Source organism: Manis pentadactyla, chromosome 8, assembly GCF_030020395.1.
Source record: "Manis pentadactyla isolate mManPen7 chromosome 8, mManPen7.hap1, whole genome shotgun sequence".
Lineage (NCBI taxonomy): Eukaryota > Metazoa > Chordata > Mammalia > Pholidota > Manidae > Manis > Manis pentadactyla.
Window position 1 is genome coordinate 107,826,851 of NC_080026.1, and position 24,898 is coordinate 107,851,748.

Consider the following 24,898-nt stretch of genomic DNA (forward strand, 5'->3'; position numbering starts at 1 on the left):
TATTTTGAGCCTAGTAAATAACAATAAAGTCTTTTAAAAATGATATCTCTAACAGTTTATTGATGTCATTTTTTCTCCTAGTATTAGAATTTTAAATGTTTCTTAACAGGAATCTGGGTGAGAATTCGGGCTAGTTAGGTTCTGCTTAAAGTTGTAATATAGGGAATTTTAAATTGTATTCCACATTTTTGTCAAAAGGAATGCTTTGTTTTAGTATTTCTTGGTATGGTATGTTCCCTGTAGTGATCTTGAAGACTGTCTGTCGTATATCATTCTAGTACTTCTTATTTGCTGTTCTTGAACTGTACACAGAATTTCAATGATCAATTCATCACTATATAGTAGGGATACTACTTAATGTATAATACTATCCCTAAAGACATTGAGCAATTTTAGTGTTTTTTTAGCTGTAATAGCACACATTTCAGTAATTGTAGATTCAGGGAAGACTATACAATGACATCTACTACTTCTGATTATTTAGAGTCAATCTTTATATAAATATAATTTGGGTTATTTTCCTTAAATGTGTTAACTTGTGCTTATTTACTCAAATACACTAGTCTCTATTCTGCATAGCCTTAAAAGAGATTATACTGGATTGTTTATCTTGTTTTTTATGGTATTTGTAAATTCTCCACTCTGCATCTCTTGCTGAGCACTTGCAATTATTAAACTAAGTGAAGTATGCTACTGCTTGTATTTCTCCAGTCAAGTACCCAATTGTTTCCTATCTTTAAACCAGTACCCTAGCCATATAACTTTTCACTTTTCCTCAGCAAACTGAAAACTATAGAAATGCTGTAGTATTCTGAAAGTATAACTATTAATTCCAACTATAATAAATAAGGTAAGAAAACTGACAAAGAAGGGTTGATTTGATTGTTCTGGTTCTCAAAGTGTGGTCCACTGACACCCCCCTCCCCCATTGGTTCCTGAGACCCTTTCAGGGATCTGAAAAGTCAAAGTTATTTTCGTAATGATATTAAGACGTCATTTGCCCTCTGCACACTGTGTTGACATTTGTACTTACATTGCAAGAACGTGGTGGCTAAACCTGCTGGTACACAAGCTGCTGTCACACAAGTCAGGGTAGTGGCACCAAGCATTTAAACAGTAGTCTTTATAGTTATTTCACTGCCAAACACATAGAGTAAAAAAATGCCAGTTTCATGTAAGAATGCCCTTGATTAGGCAGTAAGAAGTACTGCTTTTATTAAATCTTGACCCTTGAGTACACTTCCTATTAGTATTCTGTGTGATGAAATGGAAAGTAAGCATAAAGCATTTTGTAATCGAGTTGGGAACTAAACTAGGTACTTGTTTCATGGAACACCTTTTACTTAGAAGAATGTCTGACAAACTATGGTTATTCAGGCTTTAGTATTTGACATTTTCTCAAAAAAGGAATGACATGAGCCTTGTTACATCAAGGATTAAAAAAACAGTAGTTGTTGCCAGTGATAATATTACAGCTTTCAGGAGAACATTCAAATATTGGAAAACATATTATCTACCACTGTTTCCCTTAAAAAAAACCTTTCTGATGAAATTGGTGGGTGGTATTAACAAATATGATTTGTGTGTGTACGATATTGTACAGTGAAATATGTCAATGTTTGGGACATCCACAAAATTTAATGAACTTTCCAAGTGGCTAATACCTGATGTTATTGTCAAGAATTGGTCAGGAATCCTTCCCAAGTGCAAAACAGACCAATGGATTTTTTTTTGTAGCAAAGATTATTTTTAAATTAACGTAGAGAAAAATTGACCCATTTTTGTATATAATCCAGGAATGTTATTAATTTATAAATTCATGTACCCACCACCACAACAGTTAAGATACAGAATAGCTCCCCAAACAACTCTCCTTTGCTTTCCTTTTATAATTGTCCACCAAACCTTTGGCAACCTTTGAGTTGTCCTTCATCATTGTATTTTTGTCATTTTGAGAATGCCATATAAATGGAATCATATAGAGTGTAACCATTTGAGACTGGCATTATTCACTCAGCATAATGCCTTTGAGAATCATCCAAGTTGCATCTATCATTTCTTTTTATAAAATTAAAGTAAAATTCACCATTTTACCAATTTTAAAGTATATAATTCAGTAGCTTTTAGTTCATTCCTAATGTATAGCCATTATCACTATCAAATATTCATAGCATTTTCATCACCTCAAAAAAATATCCCATACCCATTACATAGCTTATTTCCCCTCCCCCATCCCTGGCAACCACTAATATCCTTTCTATCTCTATGGAATGCCCTATTCTGGTTATTTCATATAAATAGTCATACAATATGTGGCCTTTTGTGTCTGGCTTATTTCATTTAGCGTAGTATTTTTGTGAATCATCCATGTTAGTATATAGCATTCCTATATTTCATTCCTGTGTTAGTCATCTCAGGCTTCCATAACAAAATGTTGGGTGGCTTAAACAACAGATACTTATTTTCTCATAGTTCTGGAGGCTGGAAGCCTCAGATCTAGGTCCAGCACAGTCAATTTCTGCTGAGTACCCTTTTCCTGGCCTGTCAGTGCCCACCATCTCATTATGTCCTCACATCACATGGCCTTTCCTCAGTGCTTGAGTCAGGGTGAGGAGCTCTCTCTGGTGCCTTTTCTTTCAAAGACACTAATATTACTGGATCAGCCTCCCTACCTCTTACAACCTCTGTTAACCTTAATTGAAATACAGTTGCACAGGGTGTTAGGACTTCAACATATGAATTGTGGTTGTGGGACATTCAGTTTGTAACAGTTCATTTTTTATGGCTGAGTATTATTCATTGTTTGTTTTATACCCCATTTCATTTATCCATTCATCAGCTGATGGCCATTCAGCTGTTTTTGCTTTTTGGATGTTAGGAATAATGCCACTATGAACATTTATATACACATTTTTGTTTGAACACTTATTTTCATTTCTCTTAGGTATATGCTTGAGAGTGGAGTTACTAGGTCATATGGTAATTCTGAGTTTAAATTTTTGCAGAACCACCAAACTTTTCCATATCATCTGCACCATTTTGCATTCCTAATCAGCAGTGTGTGAGTTTACAGTTTCCCCACATATACTGGCTTGTTTCTTTGCTTTTTTTCTTTTTAGTAGCCATCTTAGGGGGTACAAGTGTATTGATTTGCATTTCCATAGTGATTAGTGATGTTGAGCATCTTTTCATGTGCTTGTTGCCCATTTGTAAATCTTTGGAGAAGTATGAATTCAGGTCCTTTGCCCATTTTTAAATGTGGTTATTTGGGTTTTTTTGTTGAGTTTATTCTGGATACTAGACTCTTGTGAGATTTGTAAAGCTTGTCTCCTCTTCTGTGGGTTTTTTTACTTTATAATATTTTTTATTCACAAAATTTTTTAATTTTTATGAAGTTTAATATTTTTTAATTTTTAGTTTTCATGTTGATTATGCTTTTGGTGTCATATTTAAGAATCCATTGCTATGTCCAAAGTCACAGAGATTTACAAATTTCTGTTTTTTCTAAGAGTTTTATAGTCCTTTCTCGTATATTTATGGTCTTTGATACATTTTGAGTTAATTTTTATGTATGGGGTGAGGTAAAAGTACAGCTTCATTCTTTTGCATCTTATCATAATTTGTTGAAAATAGGTATTTCCCCACTTAATAGTCTTTGACATCTTTGTCAAAAATCCATTGACCACTGATGAATGGGTTTATTTCTGGATTCTCAGTTCTGTTCTATTGGTCTGCATATTTAATTCTTGTGCCAGCACCACATGATTTCGATTACTGTGGCTTTGTAATAATTTTTGAAATTGGGATGTATGAGTCATTTGACTTTTTCTTATTTTTGTCCAGCCTTCTTCCAAATAGGATTGTTTGGGCTGTTGGGGCTCCCTTGCAATTCCATATGAATTTTTGGATTACCCTGTCAGTTTCTGCAAAAAAGTTAGTTGGTGTTTTTATACAGATTACATTGAGTCAGTAGTTCAATTTGGGGAGAATTGCCATCTTAACAATGTTAAACTTTCAAAACTGGGAAGATGAGATGTCTTTCCGTTTTTTTTAGGTCTTTTTAAATTTGTTTCAACACTGTTTTGCAATTTTCAGTGCACAAGTCTTCCACCTCCTTGATGGAAAGGAATAAATTTATTCTTAATTATTTTATTCTTTCTGATACTATTATAAATGGAATTTTCCCTTAATTTCAGATTGTCCATGGCTAGTATATAGAAATGCAACTGATTTTTGTATGTTCTTGTATCCTGAAACTTTGCCGACCTTGTTTATTAAGTCAAATTTATTCTTTGGATTCTTTAAGGATTTTCTATGCATAATATCATTACATCTGCAAAAAGAGGTAGTTTTACTTCTTCTTTCCAATTTAGCTGTCTTTTATTCCTTTTTCTTTTACCTAATTGCCCTGTGTAGAACTTCCAGACAGGACAATTACTGTGAACTTGCATACATGGTTGAATAGAAGTGAAGAATGAGAATCCTTGTCCACCTTCCTCATTTTAGTGAGCTTTCAGTCTTTTACCATTATGTTAGTTGTGAGTTTTTCACAGATGCCCTTTATCAGGTTGTGAAAGCTCCTTTCTATTCTCAGTTGTTGAGTATTTTTTATCATGAAAGTGTGTTGGAAATTGTCAAATGCTTGTCTGTGTTACCTGAGATGATCATACTGTTTTTTTCCTTTCGTTCTATTAATATGGACCTTTTCAATTGATTGATTGATTTTTGTATGTTGAACCACACTTGCTTTCCTGGGATAAATCATGGTGTAGAACTCTCTTAATATGCTGCTAAATTTGGTTTGCTGGTATTCTGTTGAGGATTCTTGCATCTATACTCATGAAGGATATTGGTCTGTAGTTTTCTTGTGATGTCTTTGATATTGGGGTAATAACCTCATGGAAAGAATTGGGAAGTACTCATTCCTCTTCTGTTTTTTGGAGGAATTTGAGAATTGATGTTATTTCTCCTTTAAATGTTTAGTAGAATTCATCAATAAAGCTATATGGTCCTTAGTTTTTCTTTGTAAGAAGTTTTTTTAAAAATCACTCTTAATATCTTATAGTTCTTTCAGAATTTTTATTTCTTCTTGAGTCAGTTTTGGTAGTTTTTTTCTAGGAATTCATCCATTTTATCCATGTTATCTATTTTTTGGCACACACGTGTTCATAGTATTCTTTTGTAATCCTTTTTATTTCTGTAAGGTCAGTAGTGACATCGTCACTTTATTCTGATTTTAGCAAGATGAGTCTTTTATTTATTGTCAACCTAGCTAAAGGGTTGTCAATATTACAATCTTTTAAAGAAGTTTGCTTTCACAGATTTTCTCTTTTTCTATTCTCTTTTTAAAATCTCTGCCCTAATCTTTATTATTTCCTTATTTCTGCTTGCTTTACATTTGATTTCTTTTTTCTAGTTCCTTAGATGAAAAGTTAGGTTATTGATCGGTGATATTCTTTCTTAATGTAGGTGTTCATAGCCATAAATTTCCTTCTGGCTCTGCTTTTGCTGCATCCTGTATGTTGTGGCATGTTGTGGGGTTTTTTTGTGTGTATGTGCTTCTCAAAGTATTTTCTTATTTCATTGGGATGGCGACTTTCTCGTTGGTTGAGAATGTGTTGTTTAATTTCCATGTACTGGTGAATTTTCCAGTTTTCTTGTTGTGGATTCTAACTTTATTACATTATTATTGGAGAAGATACTTTGTATGATTTCCAACTTTTTAAATTTATTGAGACATTTTTTGGCCTAACATATGTTCTACCCTGAAAAATGTTCCAGTGCACTTGAGAAGAATGTATATTCTGCTTTTGTTGGGTGGAGTATTCTATGTATGTCTGTTAGGTCTAGTTGCTTTATAGTATTGTTAAAGTCTTCTGTTTCCTTTTTATCTTTTACCAAGTTTCATCCATTATTAAAAACAGGGTATTGACATCTACAACACCTCAAATATTGTTGAGCTTTTCCTCCCTTCAAATCTGCCATTTTTTTGTGTCATATGTTTTGGAGCTATGTTATTAGGTGCATGTATGTTTTTAATTGTTAACTCTTACTGGTAGATTGACTCCTTATCATATAATGTCCTTTGTCTATTGTAACAAGTTTTATCTCAACATCTTATTTTGTCTGATATTAGTATATTCACTCCATTTCTCTTTCAGTTGCTGTTTTCATGGGGTGTCTTTTTTTTTTCACTTTCAACCTCTTCTGTCTTTGGCTCTAAAGTGAGTCTGTTGTAGACAGCATATGGTTGGATCATGTTTCTTTTATTCATTTTGCCCATCTCTACTTTTTAATTGGAGAGCTTAATCCATTTAGATTTATTGTAATTACTGATAAGGATCTTTGCCTTTTTTCTATTTTCTACATGTCTTATGTCAATTTTGTATTTTAGTTCTTCATTAATGACTTCTTTGTGTTAAATAAATATTTTCTAGTGTACCATTTTGATTTCCTTTTTATTTCTTTTACTATGTAATTTTTAGTTATTTTCCTAGTGCTTACCCTGAGAATATATAAAATCTTAATTCATAATAATCTATTTCAAATTAACATTTTCAGTAGTAAACAAAATACTTTGCTCCCATATAATTCTGCCCCCCTTACTTTATGTCTCAGATTACATCTTTCTACATTATATACACAATAACACAGATTTATAATCATTTGTATGTAGTTGTCTTTTAAGTTATACAGAAAAAGAGAGAAATTACAAAATACAACCTCCCTCCCTTCTTTTCTTTCTCAAGTATTTTGTAATGTAGGGTTCCTATGTACTCTGAGATGCTGTTCTAAACAGTTTGCAAATATTTATTTAATTTCTTAACTTTTTGAGATCAAAACAATTTTGTAGCCAAGGAAGGTGAGGCACAAAGAAGACAAATAACTTGCCCAAGGCCATAGAACTGTTAAAAGGCAAAGTGAGAAATTTGAACTCAGGTAATCTGGCTCCAGAATCATGCTTTTAACCACTAGTTTCTTACTTCCCAGAGTATTAGTGTTCCTTCTGTTCCAACATTGATGTAAAATTCAGTTGGATACATAAAAATATGCATTCATGTTGAAAATTCAGGCCAGAAAGACAAAGTGAAGGATACTGGGAGTCAATTGATAGGAAAAGTAATAGTTGGGAAGCAACATTTTATGGCCTTGAAGACCAAGCAGGATTAAAACTTGAGATTTGAGAAGACATTTTAGGCAGAAGGAACCAGGGTGAGAAAGAGGGATCCAGACAGGCAAAAGCAAGTTATATTCAAGAAACACAGTAGTTTGAGTTGAGTGTGCTTGAAGGAAATTGGGGGAGAGAGTGTTGAAAAGGTTCACTTTTAGAAGGATTTAAAAACCAGACTTCATAGTTTGGATTTTTTCTTCAGGATTGAATGTGTTTGATCAGTGGAAAACTACTAAGAATTTACTTGATGTAAATACGTATGTAAGGAGGCTAACTCAATCTGTCATATAATTTAAAATTTTCTAAAACATGCTTAAGCTTATTCCACTGAGGGCCATATTGAAGTATGATATTTTGTACTGTATTTATTAAGGTATGTGGGAGGTGTATTGTTAAGTAATTTTTCAAGTATGCAAATTAGAATATTTAAAGAAATCTGATTATATCAAAAGGGATGCAGTTCCTTTCAAAGAGGTGGAGGGGTGTGATATACACTTATTTTAATTACATGCCATATACAGTAGTTCAGATCAGCTAGTACTTTTTTGAGTGTTTACAGCCAAGTTGTTTGGCAGATGCTGGAAATAAAACCATAAATAAGACCTGGTTATACTTTTTGTCTCTTTTGCATTCTAGCTTAAGCATTAGAATGCTCCAGTTTTCTCTCATTTTTATCAGCCCCTATTAGCTGAATATGATCTCGTCTAGATCACAGGCTTTAAATCCTATGTATACTTTGATGATTTCCAGTTTTTTATCTCTGATCTCAGCATCTCCTTTTAACTTCAGATTCAGCTATCCAGTTGCCTCCTGTATATATCCATTTTGATTTTTAAGAGGCATGTAATACTTAATGTGTTCAAAACTAAACTTGATTTCTCTCTGCTAAACCTGTTTTTCCTTCAGACTTCTCCATCTTAGAAAGTTACACCGAAAACTTAAGTATTGTTTTACCTCCTTTCCCTCAAAATCCATGTCTAGTGCATCATCAAAACAAGTTGGCTAATTTATCTTCAAAATATACTCTTATCTTATCTCTACCTGCTACTCTCTGCCTCTATTATTGCCATTCCAGTTCAAGCCACCATTATCTCTTGCCAAGGCTATTGTAATAATAATCTCTTGTTAATGCTTTCCTCATAATCAGTTATCCATGCAGCCACCTGGTAATCTTGAATAATATAAATTTGATCATGTTACCTCCACCGCTACCCAAATGTAAAACTAGTAGATTCCTATTAAATTAAAAATCCAGGCTCCTTACCAAGACATACATGATCATATTTCTCGATCTCTGACCTCATCTTCTTCCACCTTACTTACTCTGCTCAAACTATACCAGCTTTCTTGCTGTTTCTCAAATACACTATGCTTCATACCTTATACTGCTTCAGTGCTGTTCCCTCTACCTAGAGCATTCCTGTTCTGGATCTCTACATGATTTGCTTCATTTCATTCAGTGCTCCAAAATATTGCCTCCTAGAATCTTTCCAGACCTCTCTAAAAACTCTTCTTCCCTACTCAGTCCCTCCCCTGCATTTCTCAGTGTTAGCAGTCAGGGTTTATCAGGGTTTATTTGCTATCCCCGTACTCTGCTGTATTCTTCAATCATTGCTTATCAGGGTTTATTTGCTATCCCCGTACTCTGCTATATTCTTCTTCAGCTATTACTACTACTTCTGCTTACACACATTATGGATCATCATCATTTTTATCATCTGGCTGTGTACTTTGCCAGAATTAAAGTTCCAAGACAGGGACTGTTGTCTGTATTGTTTACAGCTGCATCCCTCATGCCTCATAGTAGACATTCAATAAATTAATCCCCCTGGGAAAAAAGAGGCTCAAAAACAAAACATTTTTTTTTTATGTTAAGAAAACCTTTTTACTTCATTCAACCTTAAAAAGGAAAAAGGCAAAAAAAAAATTGCTTATCCCCTGCACTGTTGTATTTTTAGTAACTTTGAGAAAATATGTAATGACAAGGCTTTTATGAATTCAGTAATGCTTTTTAAAGAAGTATGTATTTTGTTAATAGCAAAATGTGTTTGGAAAAGTAGTGACTGTATATGCAAGCACATTTTTATTTAATTTATAAACTGTGCTCATATGGATTTACTGACCTTGTAATGACTGAGTTCCTCTAAGGAATTGAGGCCTACAGATTGTGAACTCTTGGTGTAATTGACTCATTCCTAATCAACTTCATATTTGCATTTAAATGGCTTCCTTTTAGCATAATTACTCTACGCAAGACAGTTTGATAGAACAGAAAAAAGTGAACCAAAACTCCCTTGGATTTCCAAAGAACTAAATGTATCTGACTTAGCTACTTATAACTTTATGGTTTGATTACTTAACATCTTGGAATCTCCTTTATGGCATTATGTATGTAAATATAATATATGAAATTATTTTGGTAATGTTTCAGCTGTTCAGTATGTATTCCTTTTCCCTTCTTAATGTATTAATACCACTATTTTTCAGAAATTCACCTTTGCTGTGATTATTGCTTTGCACAAAGTGTCCTGTCATCTTTGTTCATGGGCCAGCAAAGCAAGCCATTAATTATGTTCTGGTTTTAGTTCGTAGACACAGGGAACCTGGATGAACTGGGGCAAGAAACCATCCTTTTCCCATCGGATATCAATTATGTTTTATTTACTTTATTTCTTTGGATCTTCAACATGCCAGACAACAAAATGGAGTCATAAATCTCAAAGCACTCAGGATATATGAATGTAAGGATATAGGAATTAGTAAGGGTATGTTTGAATTCATTCAACAAACAAGTTTCTGACTGCAGTTTAAGGAACAGGCTGGGTAAGAAAAAGGTGAATTGGCTCACAGGGATAAAATGCAAAAAATATACATAGTTTATATGTAGTACAACTTTGACACTGATGAGGATGTTCCTAACTTTTTGTCTAGGACTTGTGGTATGAGATACAGGAGGCCTTAGAATTAACTAGGGTGAGGGATGTAGGAGAACATTCTCAGCAGAGAACATGTATTCAGAAGGCATGGAAGTATGGACATGTGTATAATGAGTAAGAAAATCAGTCTGGCCAGAGCATTGTGTATGTAGACAGAAAATGATGGCAGGGGTGACTGAAAACGTAGTTTGAAACTAGACAGACCCTTAATGATCTTGCATGTCATCTAGGAATTTGAAGTCTTCTGTATTATCAGTGGAAAGCCATCAAAGGTTTCTAAAACCAAGAAAAGATGAAAAAAGTTCCATAGCAGTGTGGAGGATAGATTACAGTGGAGATGATAGCAATAGTATAGGGTTATTTTGAAATAGTAAGGTGATACAAGAGATGTTATTAATAGTAGTATGATGAAGTGAAAAGAGCCTGGGTTTAAGAATCACAGGCCTGGTTTTAAACCTAGGCTCTGCCTCTCAGTAGTGTTAAAAAAAAAAATTGGGTGCTTTGATTTTCAGTTTTCTTATTTGTACTTAGTAATCATACCTATTTTGTAGTGTTCCTCTGAAGATTTTCATAAAATAGGTATGAAGTGCTTGCCTGACAGCAATTAATGATAACTGCTATTATCAACATGAATGACATGTAAAGGTTAGAAATGGTGAAGGCCTGAATTCAGAGATGGAAAAGAGAGGGAGAGTAGAGTCATGACTGTCTGAGATTTGTAACCTGAATAATTTGGGGAAAAGGGATTAGTGATGCCATTTTCCTGATAAGGAATATGGGATGAGTCACTGGTTAAGAGTAAGGGGAAGGAGTAAAATGATTTTGATTTGGATTTTTTGAGGTATTTAGAATATCCTGGTGCTGATATAAAACAGGCAATTAGAAATAAGGTCTGGGGCAAGAGATAAGAGATTGGAGAGTTATCAGTATATGCATGGTAGCAGAAATGTGTGTAAATCTTAATGGCAGGTCATATATTTTGAACATATCCCCTGTATTCCCACACTACTGAGCTCTGTATAAACACTTGACTGGTTCTTGTTATTGAATGTGAGATTTAAAAAATAGTATCTTCTAGGGTGGCTTTGTGTATAGAAAAGATAATGCATAATTACTTTGATTTCTAACTTACTGTTCACTTTATTCAAATTTATATATTTAAAACCTGATTTTACTGAAATACAGATCTTAGTCTAATCTTAACAAACTTCTGAAAAATATGTAAGTTCAGCTTCTTAAAACTTTTTAATCGGTAAGAATAAAGTTTTTTAATTTTCTATTTAAATATTCATATAACAAACAAAACATCCATAGTTACTTAAATCTTACAAATCTAATAATTTAAACTACAAATATGATTATTAAAGTTGTGGTTCTCATACATCATGCAAAGTAAGATTTCAAACTAAACCCACAAGTCTAAATTAGCTAACTATTCAGTTCCACATTTTAAATTAGAATTATAAGCTGTCTCTTTACTAGGCCAAAAATTTAAAACACTACAAATATTTACTAAATATGCATACATTACTTGTTAAAAGCCTTATTGAAATACAGTCCACGCACCTTACAATTTATCCATTTTGTGACAAATTGATTTTTATTTTAGAATATTAGATCCATCTAATATTAGAATATTAGATCTATCACTTCAAAAAGAAATATGGTGTCCATTTTCAGTCATTTCCATTTCAGTCTTAGGAAACCACTAATCTACATTCTATAGATTTGTCTTTTCTGGACATTTCATGTAAAATAATATCATTTAGTATATGGTCATTTTCTTTGAGCCTTTTTCACTTAGCATTATGTTTTGAAGTTCATTCATCCATGTTGTAATAATATCCCATTATATGGATATGATTTATTTATCTAGATTATTTCTTAATACAAAATAAAACTTAAGTTCTCTTAGATCATTCCTATACTTAATTCTTTCTTTAAAAAAAACATGAAAATAAATGAACTAATAAATTTCTACCATAAGTTATAAAGAGAACAACAGAATAAATCCAAAGAAAACAGAGTTAAAGTTAATGAGCCAGAGAACAAAAATGTGATAGAGAAGATCAGAAAAGGTCAAAAATGGATATGATGGGGAAACAAGCTAAAAAGATAAATCTGGCAGGATTGATCAAGAAATAAAAGACACAAATAATAATAAGAAAACGAAGGAGAGGATTAAAGATGGTGGCATGAGAGGTGAGACAGAGACCTCTTCTCAAAACCACATATAATATGAAAATATAATTAATACAACTAATCCTGAAAGAGCAACAAGAAAGAAGGCTGTGCCAGACTGCATACACCTGGAGAAAAGAACAGACCTCATGGAACAGGACAGGAGCACTGTTCCCCTGTGACCCCCAACATCGCTCCAGGGGCTGAGCAGCTCCAGAGAGTAGAGCTTTAGGGCGCTAGGGGGTGCCACGTAAAAATATGAAACATCAAAGAAACCTGGTTCAAACCAAAGTCCCACAAATACCAGAAAAAGGGCCAATGAAACTGAACTCATCAATCTTCCTGAAAGAGATTTCAAAATAAAAGTCAGAAACATGCTCATGGAGGTACAGAAAAATATTTGAGAACTCAGGGAAGAATTCCAGGTGGAGATTCAATCATTACAGAATACAGTATCAGAAATAAAACATACAGTGGAGGGATTTAAAAGCAGATTAGATACAGTGGAGGAGACGGTAAATGGAATAGAAATTAGATAAGAGGAATACAAAGAAGCTGAGGCACAGACAGAAAAAAGGATCTCTAGGAATGAAAGAATATTGAGAGAACTCTGTGACCAGTCCAAATGGAAAAAATATTTGCATTATAGGGGTACCAGAAGAATAAGAGAGAGAAAAAGGGATAGAAATTGTCTTTGAGGAAGTAATTGCTGAAAACTTCCGTAATCTGGGGAAGGAGGTAGTGTCTCAGGCCATGGAGGTGCACAGATCTCTTAACACAAGGGACCCAAGGAAATCAACACAGACATATAATAATTAAAATAGCAAAGATCAAGGATAAGGACAGAATACTAAAAGCAGGCAGAGAGAGAAATAAGATCACATACAAAGGAAAACTCATCAGGCTATCATCAGACATTTCAACAGAAACCCTACAGGCCAGAAGGGAGTGGCATGATGTATTTAATGCAATGGAACACAAGGGCCTCAAACCAAGAATACTCTAACTGGCAAGATTATCATTTAAATTTGAAGGAGGGATTAAACAATTCCCACAAATGGTCTGGTCTCTACAGTGTATTCTAGACAGACTGCTCTAGATGGAAGTGTTCCTAAGGCAAAATAGCTGTCACCAAAGGAAATAAAACCACAGTAAAGAAAGTAGAACAATTAATTACTAAGCAGATGCAAAATTAAATAAACTACCCCAAAAGCAAGTCATGGGAGAGACAAAGAGTACAGAATACGATACCTAATATAAAAGAATGGAAGAGGAAGAAACAGGAGGAAAAAAGAAAGAACCTTTACATTGTGTTTGTACTAGCACACTAAGTGAGTTAAGTTAGAATATTAGATAGTAAGGAAGTTACGCTTGAACCTTTGGTAACCACGAATCTAAAGCCTGCAGTGGCAATAAATACATACCTTTCGATAACCACCCTCAATGTTAAATGGTCTGAATGCACCAATCAAAAGACATAGTCACTGAATGGACAAAAAAGACAAGACCTGTCTATGTACTGCCTGCAAGAGATTCACTTCAAACCCAAAGACATACACAGACTGAAAATGAAGGGATAGAAAAAGACATTTCATGCAACTATTAGAGAGAGAAAAGCAGGAGTTGCAGTACTTGTACCAGACAAAATAGACTTCAAAACAAAGTCTTTCACAAGAGACAAAGAAGGGCATAATGATATAGGGGTCAGTCCAAAATAAGATATAACCATTATAAATATCTATATGCACCCAACACAGGAACACCTACATATGTGAAACAAATACTAACAGAATTGAAGGGGGAAACAATGCAATGGGTTCATTTTCAGAGACTTCAACACTCCCACTCACTTCAAAGGACAAATCAACCAGACGGAAAATAAATAAGGAGACAGAGGCACTAAACAACAAATTAGAACAGATGGACCTAACAGACATCTACAGAACACTCCACCTAAAAGCAGCATGATACACATTCTTCTCAAGTGCACATGCAACATTTCAAGAGTAGATTATATACTAGGTAAACAAAAAGAGCCTCAATAAATACAAAGAAGATTGAAATTGTACCAACCAGCTTCTCATATCACAAAGGTATGAAACCAGAAATAAATTAGGCAGAGAAAACAAAAAAGCCCACAAACACATGGAGGCTAAACAACGTGCTCCTAAATAACTATTGGATCAATGACCAAATAAAAACAGATCAAGCAATATATGGAGAAAAAATGACAACAATAATTCAACACCGCAAAATCTGTGGGACGCAGCGAAGGCCGTGCTACAAGGAAAGTATATTGCAATACAGGCATACCTTGGGAAAAAAGAACAGTCTCATATGAGCAGTCTAAATTCACAATTAATGAAACTAGAAAAAGAAGAACAAATGAAGCCCAAAGACAGTAAAAGGAGGGACGTAATAAAGATTAGAGCAGCAATAAATAAAACCGAGAAGTATAAAACAATAGAATCAGTGAAAGCAGGAGTTGGTTCTTTGAGAAAATAAACCCCTAGCCAGACTTATCAATAAAAAAAAAGAGAGTCTACACACATAACAGAATTAGATGAGAAAGGAAAAATCACTGTGGACATGACTGAAATACAAAGAATTATTAGAGAATAGTATGAAAAATTATACACTAACAAACTGGATAGCCTAGAAGAAATGGATAACTTTCTAGAAAAATAAAACCTTCCAAGGCTGACCAAGGAGGAAACAAAATCTGAAAAGACCAATTACCAGCAACGAAATTGAATCAGTAATCAAAAAACTACCCAAGAGATGGATTCAACGCTGAACTTAATCACACATTTAGACAAGACATAACATCCATTCTCCTTAAAGTTTTCCAAAAAATAGGAGGGAATACTTCCAAACTCATTCTGTAAAGCCAGCATCACTCTAATACTGAAAACAGGGAAAGACACCACAAAAAAGAAAACTACAGACCAATATCCCTACTGAACACAGATGCAGAATTACTGAACAAAATATTAGCTAACTGAATTCAAAAATAAATCAAGAGGTTTGTACACCATGATCAAGCGGGATTCATCCCAGGGATGTGAGGATGATACAACATTAGAAAATCAATCAACATCATCTACCACATCAACAAAAAGAAGGACAAAAACCACATGATCATCTCCATAGATGCTGAAAAAGCATTTGACAAAATTCAACATCCATTCATGATAAAAGCTCTCAACAAAATGGGTATAGAGGGCAAGTACCTCAGCATAGTAAAGGCCATATATGACAAACCCACAGCCAACATTATACTTAACAGCAAGAAGCTGAAAGCTTTTCCTTTAAGATCGGGAAAAGACAAGGATGCCCACTCTCCCCACTTTTATTCAACATAGTACTGGAGGTCCTAGCCGCGGCAATCAGACAACGCAAAGAAATAAAAGGCATCCAGATTGGTAAGGAAGAAGTCAAACTGTCACTGTTTGCAGATGACATGATACTGTATCTAAATCTGTTTTATGACATGGGTTTGTACATAAAAAATCCTAAAGAATCCCACCCCAAAACTACTAGATCTAATATCTGAATTCAGCAAAGTTGCAGGATACAAAATTAATACACAGAAATCTGTGGCATTCCTATACACTAACGTTGAAGTAGCAGAAAGAGAAAACAGGAAAACTATTCTATTCATAATTGCATCAGAAAGAATAAAATACCTAGGAATAAACCTAACCAAGGAAGTGAAATACCTGTACCCTGAAAACTGCAAGACACTCATGAGAAAAATTAAAGAAGATACCAATAAATGCAAACACATCCCATGCTCATGAATAGGATGAATTAATATTGAAAGGAAGGAGCGACACACAGCAGCAATTCACCGGAGAATTCCGCTTTATCAGGGAAAGGTGCTGGGTTATATAGGAAGGGGCATGAGCTGATTGAGGTGTCACTTCTTCGGGGCTGGTGGCTATTGGCTAGGTGCTGGGATTAGGGGGGCGAGGGGCAATTGGGCTTCAGGTGGCGCCAGTGGGAACCGAGGACCTGGAAGAGAAGCAGGAAGTTTGCCATCTTATGGATGGGGGCCCTTCAAATATTGTCAAAATGGCTGTTTTGCCTAAAGCAACTTACAGATTCAATGCAATCCCTCTTAGAATACCAACAGTATTTTTCAACGAGCTGGAACAAGTAGTTCTAAAAATTCATATGGAACCACAGAAGACCCCAAATAGCCAAAGCAATACTGAGAAAGAAGAATAAAGCAGGGGGGGATTATGCTCCCGGACCTCAAGCTCTATTACAAAGCCACAGTAATCAAGATAATTTGGTCCTGGCACAAGAACAGACCCATAGACCAATGGAACAGAATAGAGAGCCCAGATATAAACCCAACCATGTATGGTCAATTAATATATGATAAAGGAGCCATGTACATACAATGGGGAAATGACAGCCTCTTCAACAGCTGGCGTTGGTAAAACTGTACAGCTACATACAAGAGAATGAAACTGGATTATTGTCTAACCACATACACAAAAGTAAACTTCAAATGGATCAAAGACCTGAATGTAACTCATGAAACCATAAAACTGTTAGAAGACATCATAGGCAAAAATCTCCTGAATATAAACATGAGTAACTTTTTTCTGAATGCATCTCATCAGGCAAGGGAAATAAAAGGAAAAATGAACAAATGGGACTTCATCATGCTAAAAAGCTTCTGTGCAGCAAAGGACACTATCAGCAGAATAAAAAGGAATCCTACCATATGGGAGAATATATTTGTAAATGACATATCCAACAAAGGCTAACATCCAAAATATATAAAGAACTCACATGCCTCAACAACCAAAAAGCAAATAACCTGATTAAAAATGGGCAGAGGATATGAACAGACACTTCCCCAAAGAAGAAATTCAGATGGCCACAGGTGCATGAAAAGATGCTCCACAACGCTAATTATCAGGGAAATACAAAATAAAACCACAATGAGATATCACTTCACACCAGTTAGGATGGCCAACATAGAAAAGACTAGGAACAACAAATGCTGGTGAGGATGCAGAGAAAGGAGAACCCTCTTAAACTGCTGGTGGGAATGTAAACTAGTTCAACCATTGTGGAATGCAATATGGAGGTTCCTCAAAAAACTAAAAAAATTAATACCATTTGACCCAGGAATTCCACTCCTAGGAATTTACCTAAAGAAAGCAAGTTCTCAGATTCAAAAAGACGTGCATGCCTATGTTTATTGCAGCACTGTTTACAATAGCCAAGATTTGGAAGCAACGTAAGTGTCCATCAGTAGATGAATGGATAAGGATGAGGTGTTACATACACACAATGGAATACTATTCAGCCATAAGAAAGAAACAAGTCCTATCATTTGGAACAGCATGGATGGAGCTCGAGGATATTATGTTCAGTGAAATAAGCCAGGCAGAGAAAGACAAATACCAAATGGTTTTCCTCATTTGTGGAGTATAACAGCGAAGCATAACTGAAGGAACAAAACAGCAGGAAATTCACAAATTCCAAGAAGGTACTGGTGGTTACCAAAGTGGAGGGGTGGCGGGGGGTGGGTGGGTAGGTAGGGAGAAGGGGATTGAGGGGTATTATGATTTGTGCACATGGTGTGGGGAGATCATGGGGAAGACAGTGTAGCACAGACTAGTAGTGACTCTGTTGCATCTTACTACACTGATGGACAGTGATTGCAATGGGGTATGGGGCGTGTCTCAGTAATATGGGTGAATGTAGTAACCACATTTTTTTTCATGTGAAACCTTGATGAGAGTGTATATCAATACCTTAATTTAAAAAGTTGTAAAAAAAATAAGAAAATAAAGACAAACTATAAATAAAGAAGATATTTAAGGGATAGCTATTTATAGCAATATTCTTTACAAAAGCCCAAAGGTGGAAGCAACCCAAGTACCCCTTTGATGAATGAATGGACAAAATATGATCTGTATATCAATGGAATATTATTTGACCTTAAAAAGGAAGGCAGTGTTGTCATATGCAGCACAGATGAACCTTGAGTACGTTTTGCTAATTGAATTAATCCATTCACAAAATGACAAATATTGTTAAATTCTACTTAAGAGATACTTAGAGTATTCACATTCATAGAGAGAAAAGTAGAATGGTGGTTGACAGGGCTGGGGATAGTGGGGAATAATAAGTTATTGTTTAATGTTCATAGTCAGTTTTGCAACATAAGAAAAGTTCTGGAGATGGGTGGTAGTACAAACAATGTAAGTATATTTAGGGGTGCACTTTAAAAATGGTTAAAATTATAAATTTTACGTATATTTTAACACAATTACAATGAGATAAGGGAAAAATATTATCAACAATCACATGCGAATAATTTTGAAATTAAAAATACAACTTTCCTAAAACTGAGTAAAGAAGAAACAAAGCTCACATGGTTATATAACTGTTAACATAAGTTCAAATACTTTAATTCTTCTCTCGAAGAGACTAACCCTTGATGGTTTTACATATGAGTTCATCCCAACTTTTAAAGAAGAGAACTTCCCAATTTCTGTCTCCTTTTACAGAAAATAAAAAAAGAGGGAATATATGAAGCTCTTTCTGTGAAGCTAGATGCCAAACCCAAGCAGAGATAGCATAAGAAAATTATAGGTCTATTTTATTCATGAACTAGATTACCGTTTCAGTAATAGAAAAATTCTTCGTTACTTTGTGCTTTTACTCTTGAATTCTTTTTTGTGTGATAGTGTTATTTTATTGCTTTTCATCTTTCCTTTTTTACATTTTTCTCATAGCTTTGCCTACTTCTTTTCAATATTTCTGTGTCACTTTGAGTCTCATAAACTGCATATAGCTGTACCTTATCTTACAGTTTTTTTCTGTTTTACTCAGTTAATTCAATTAGTTAACATTTATTGTAACTTGTACATGTTTGGTATTACTCCTGAAAGTATTTTTATGTTGCTTGCGTAGCGTATATTTTGCTTATTTTAATTTATTTTGCATTTATAGTTGACTCTTTTTGTTGTCCTTTATTTCCTCTGGTGATTTGGAAGTTCATAAGCTTTACCCATACATCTTGAGAAAATTATTTTAAGCCTACATGTCTTTATGAATATCAAAGATTAGTTGTGTTAATTAATTAACTACTAGAGGTTGCCCCCTCACCCTACATACACAGTTAATCTTAGCGTGATCTTAGCATACTGTGCTTAAGCATATTTTACTTCTTCACCTAAGATTTTGTTGTAATAACATGGGATGTTATTCCTAAATCATTAATTTTTAAAGTTATATTGTATTTTTTAAATCCTTTATTATATACAACTGAACCTCTATATTAGTAAAAATTAGCTTACTGGTATATTGCTTACCATTATTTTTTATATAGGACCTTTTTTTTAGGTATTTGTTCTGAATCATTATTTGTTTAGCTGAACTACTTTAGCTGTTACACACACTCACACACACACACATGAATGAATGGCTGTGCTACTTTCCAAATTAACATAATCTAGTGATTTCTTTCTTTAACTCACGTCTGTGAATAATAAATTGGCTACAAACATTTTCTGTTTTGGCATCATTAATCTACAATTACATGAAGAACATTATGTTTACTAGGCTCCCCCCTTCACCAAGTCCCCCCCAACATACCCCTTCACAGTCACTGTTCATCAGCGTAGTAAGATGCTGTAAAATCACTACTTGTCTTCTCTGTGTTGTACAGCCCTCCCCGTGCCCCTCACACACTATACATGCTAATTGTAATGCCCCCTTTCTTCTTCCCTGCCTTTGTCCCTCCCTTCCCACCCATCCTCCCCAGTCCCTTTCCCTTTGGTAACTATTAGTCCATTCTTGGTTTCTGTGATTCTGCTGCTGTTTTGTTCCTTCAGTTTTCCTTTGTTCTTATACTCCACATATGAGTGAAATCATTTGGTACTTGTCTTTCTCTGCCTGGCTTATTTCACTGAGCATAATACCCTCTAGCTCCATCCGTGTTGTTGCAAATGGTAGGATCTGTTTTTTTCTTATGGCTGAGTAATATTCCATTGTGTATATGTACCACATCTTCTTTATCCATTCATCTACTGATGGACATTTAGGTTACTTCCATATCTTGGCTATTGTAAATAGGCAGCAATAAACAGAGGGGTGCATCTGTCTTTTTCAAATTGGAGTGCTGCATTCTTAGGGTAAATTCCTAGAAGTGGAATTCCTGGCTCAAATGGTATTTCTATTTTGAGCATTTTGAGGAACCTCCATACTGCTTTCCACAATGGTTGAACTAATTTACATTCCCACCAGCAGTGTAGGAGGGTTCCCCTTTGTCCACACCCTCGCCAACATTTGTTGTTGTTTGTCATTTTGATGATGGCGATCCTTACTGGTGTGAGGTGATATCTCATTGTGGTTTTAATGGTTTTAATTTGCATTTCTCTGATGACTAGCGATGTGGAGCATCTTTTCATGTGTCTGTTGGCCATCTGAGTTTCTTCTTTGGAGAACTGTCTTCAGCTCCTCTGCCCATTTTTTAATTGGATTATTTGCTTTTTGTTTGTTGAGGTGCATGAGCTCTTTATATATTTTGGATGTCAGCCCTTTATCTCATCTGTCATTTATGAATATATTCTCCCATACTGTAGGATACCTTTTGTTCTATTGATGGTGTCCTTTGCTGTACAGAAGCTTTTTAGCTTGATATAGTCGCACTTGTTCATTTTTGCTTTTGTTTCCCTTGCCCGGGGAGATAAGTTCATGAGGAAGTCGATCATGTTTATGTCCATGAGATTTTTGCCTATGTTTTTTTCTAAGAGTTTTATGGTTTCATGACTTACATTCAGGTCTTTGATCCATTTCTAATTTACTTTTGTGTATGGGGTTAGACAGTGATCCAGTTTCATTCTCTTACGTGTAGCTGTCCAGTTTTGCCAGCACCATCTTTGAAGAGACTCTCATTTCCCCATTGTATGTCCATGGCTCCTTTATCGAATATTAATTGCCATATATGTTTGGGTTAATATCTGGAGTCTCTAATCTGTTCCAGTGGTCTATGGCTCTGTTCTTGTGCTAGTACCAAATTGTCTTGATTACTATGGCTTTGTAGTAGAGCTTGAAGTTGGGGAGTGAGATCCCCCCCACTTTATTCTTCCTTCTCAGGATTGCTTTGGCTATTCGGGGTCTTTGGTGTTTCCATATGAATTTTTGAACTATTTGTTCCAGTTGGTTGAAGAATGTTGTTGGTAATTTGATAGGGATTGCATCAAATCTGTATATTGCTTTGGGCAGGATGGCCATTTTGACTATATTAATTCTTCCTAGCCACAAGCATGGGATGAGTTGCCATTTGTTAGTGTCCTCTTTAATTTCTCTTAAGAGCGTCTTATAGTTTTCAGGGTATAAGTCTTTCACTTCCTTGGTTAGGTTTATTCCTAGGTATGTTATTCTTTTTGATGCTATTGTGAATGGAATTGTTTTCCTGATTTCTCTTTCTATTAGTTCATTATTGGTGTATAGGAAAGCCACAGATTTCTGTGTGTTAATTTTGTATCCTGCAACTTTGCTGAATTCCGATATTAGTTCAAGTAGTTTTGGAGTGGAATCTTTAGGGATTTTTATGTACAGTATCATGTCATCTGCAAATAGTGACAGTTTGACTTCTTCTTTACCAATCTGGATTCCTTGTATTTCTTTGTTCTGTCTAATTGCCATGGCTAGGACCTCCAGTACTATGTTGAATAACAGTGGGGAGAGTGGGCATCCCTGTCTTTTTTACAATCTCAGAGGAAAAGCTTTCAGCCTCTCGCTGTTCAGTATGATGTTAGCTGTGGGTTTATCATATATGGCCTTTATTATGTTGAAGTACCTGCCCTCTATGCCCATTTTGTTGAGAGTTTTTTTTATGAATGGATGTTGAATTTTGTCGAATGCTTTTTCAGCATTTATGAAGATGATCATGTGTTGTTTTTTTTCAGGTAATTTTATTTTATTTCTGTTATTTAGACTTTAGGTTTAGAGTTCTCAGTTAATTGGATATATTGAGTGTAGGAGTCTGTCACTAAATTTAGTTTAGGAATAATTCAGTTTTATAATTGTAAAGTAAAAGTTGAAGACCATCATCATTTTATCTGTAGATGGTTCAGTTCAGTTTTTGTAGATTAAACTATGGGCCCATAATCACTGTTCAACCTTCCATAGATGGCATGGGTAAGCCTGTTAACCCAGGGGTAAACAAAACATCTGTTTATACTTGACAGCTCTCAGCATTCAAGAATGGAGGATCAGGCTCAATGTTTTCTTCTGCCATATTTTTTTCAATTTCACTGCCATATTTTGTGAAATTGTTGGAGATACAGATGCATTTTGTCACATTTGGAAGAAAAACAAAGCTAGGGTGAGTGCAAGTGCAAACAACATTTAACTTCAGGCTAATAGTGGCTCTGTCTAAGGCTTGAGAGTTCTTTGGCATTCTTTCTGACCTCAGGCTCCTCTTGACTTGGTCCACTCATCTCTTCTTTTTTTTTTTGAGAGGGCATCTCTCATATTTATTGATCAAATGGTTGTTAACAACAATAAAATTCTGTATAGGGGACTCAATGCACAATCATTAATCAACCCCAAGCCTAATTCTCAACAGTCTCCAATCTTCTGAAGCATAACGAACAAGGTCTTACGTGGTGAACAAGTTCCTACATAGCGAACAAGCTCCCACATGGTGAACAGTGCAAGGGCAGTCATATCACAGAAACTTTTGGTTTTGATCATGCATCATGAACTATAAACAAGTCAGATATGATTATTCGTTTGATTTATATGTGAATCCCACATTTCTCCCTTATTATTATTATTATTATTTTTAAATAAAATGCTGAAGTGGTAGGTAGATGCAAGATAAAGGTAGAAAACATAATTTAGTGCTGTAAGAGGGCAAATGTTGATGATCAGGTCTGTGCCTATAGACTAACTATTAATCCAAGCTAGACAAGGGCAACAAAACATCCACGGATGCAGATTTCTCTCAAAACAGGTGGGTGAGGTTCTAAGCCTCACCTCTGTTGATCCCCAATTTCTCACCTGATGGCCCCCTTGTGACTGTTCCTGTCTGCGGTTGTTCCTCCCTTGAGGAATCTTACCCGTCTTTGGCTAACCAGTCATCTTCCAGGGCCATAACAGGGAAATGTAAAGTTGGTAAGTGAGAGAGAGAAGCAATATTCTTTGAAAAGGTTAACTTTTTACTTCTTTGCAGGTTTATGCCCTGTGGGTTCTATGCCCAGCATTTGACTTGAGGTATCTTTACCACTTGGAAGAATTATGATACTTGGTAATTTTCTATATGAGGCACGAGTTCTACTAAAGGGTTGTAATTAGGAAGGAAGAAGAAAAGCTATAGAAGTAGCAGACGGAAGAAAACATGGGAAGATTGATTATTTCTTTGACATATCTTCTTGTAGAGTAACTTCAGCATGTATAGGTTTTAAACTACTAATTAAATTGCATACACACATTAACATAATAGGAATACAGCTACATAACAAAAGCAGACCTACAATTACCAGCCATATCCAGTGAAACCAAGAAAACCAGTTAGGTACGCTAGGCATTTGTGAAAACTTATCAGTGATATGATGGATATTGTCTAACTGAATTTGAATAGTTTGAGAAAAATCAGACAAATTAAAACGACACATTCCTGGGAACTGTTCACATCCCATGTGTTCTTTTAACAGTAGATAGTCTATAGTGGCACGATTTTGGAGCACTGCAACTTGCGCTTCTCCTAATCCATGGTTGACTTCCGACAGTATAGATTCAGTCAAATTTGTTGTTTTACTATATGCACAGGCCAGCTTAGATACCTCCTTCTTCATTCCAATGGCGAGTCCAGGAACCGGTGGGATGAATGCAGCTACAACTGCAACAGCGCCAGGATCTTTGTTGAAGTTTTTTGATGATCATCTTCTGGAATGACTCTTCCAGAGGATGCTGATGTTGAAAGTTCTTCTTCATATCGTATCTTAATTTGTTTTCTGGGTAGCCAAATTAGGCTTTGATACTCTGTATAAACACAAACAAACACTTTGCCCACACTTTGATATGACCTTTATACCATTATGAAGAACCTATTGGAGATCACCACACAGGAACTGCTTTTTTTTTTTATTAAGAGAAAGGAATATTGTCAGAAAAATGTACTTCCATAGCTGATCATCTGACACCCTTTAAAAGATTAAAATTAAGGATATGTAAAGCATGCATTAATCATTGATTTGCAGTTAGTTTTATCCTATCAGGGAGTAATCCCCCTTTTCTTTTCTTTTTTTTTTGTTATCATTAATCTACAATTACATGAAGAATATTATGTTTACTAGGCTCTGCCCTATACCAAGTCCCCCCTACGAACCCCATTACATTCACTGTCCATCAGTGTAGTAAGATGCTGTAGAATCACTACTTCTCTTCTCTGTGTTGCACATCCCTCCCTATGCCCCCCCACACACATTATACATGCTAATGGTAAGGCCCCTTTACTTTTCCCCCGCCCTTATCCCTCCCTTCCCACCCATCCTCCCCAGTCCCTTTCCCTTTGGTACCTGTTAGTCCATTCTTGGGTTCTGTGATTCTGCCGCTGTTTTGT

The 24,898-nt window shown here is 35.2% G+C and overlaps 1 protein-coding gene and 1 long non-coding RNA gene across 11 annotated transcripts in view; one reads left to right on the forward strand and one right to left on the reverse strand.

Moving 5' to 3' along the window:
• The window catches only part of LCOR (ligand dependent nuclear receptor corepressor), a 192,359-nt gene that overhangs the window by 53,670 nt on the left and 113,791 nt on the right, over positions 1-24,898 (forward strand). The gene's annotated exons all lie outside the window — the stretch shown is intronic.
• Positions 1-24,898, reverse strand: part of LOC130684620 (uncharacterized) — a 65,249-nt gene that overhangs the window by 39,840 nt on the left and 511 nt on the right. The gene's annotated exons all lie outside the window — the stretch shown is intronic.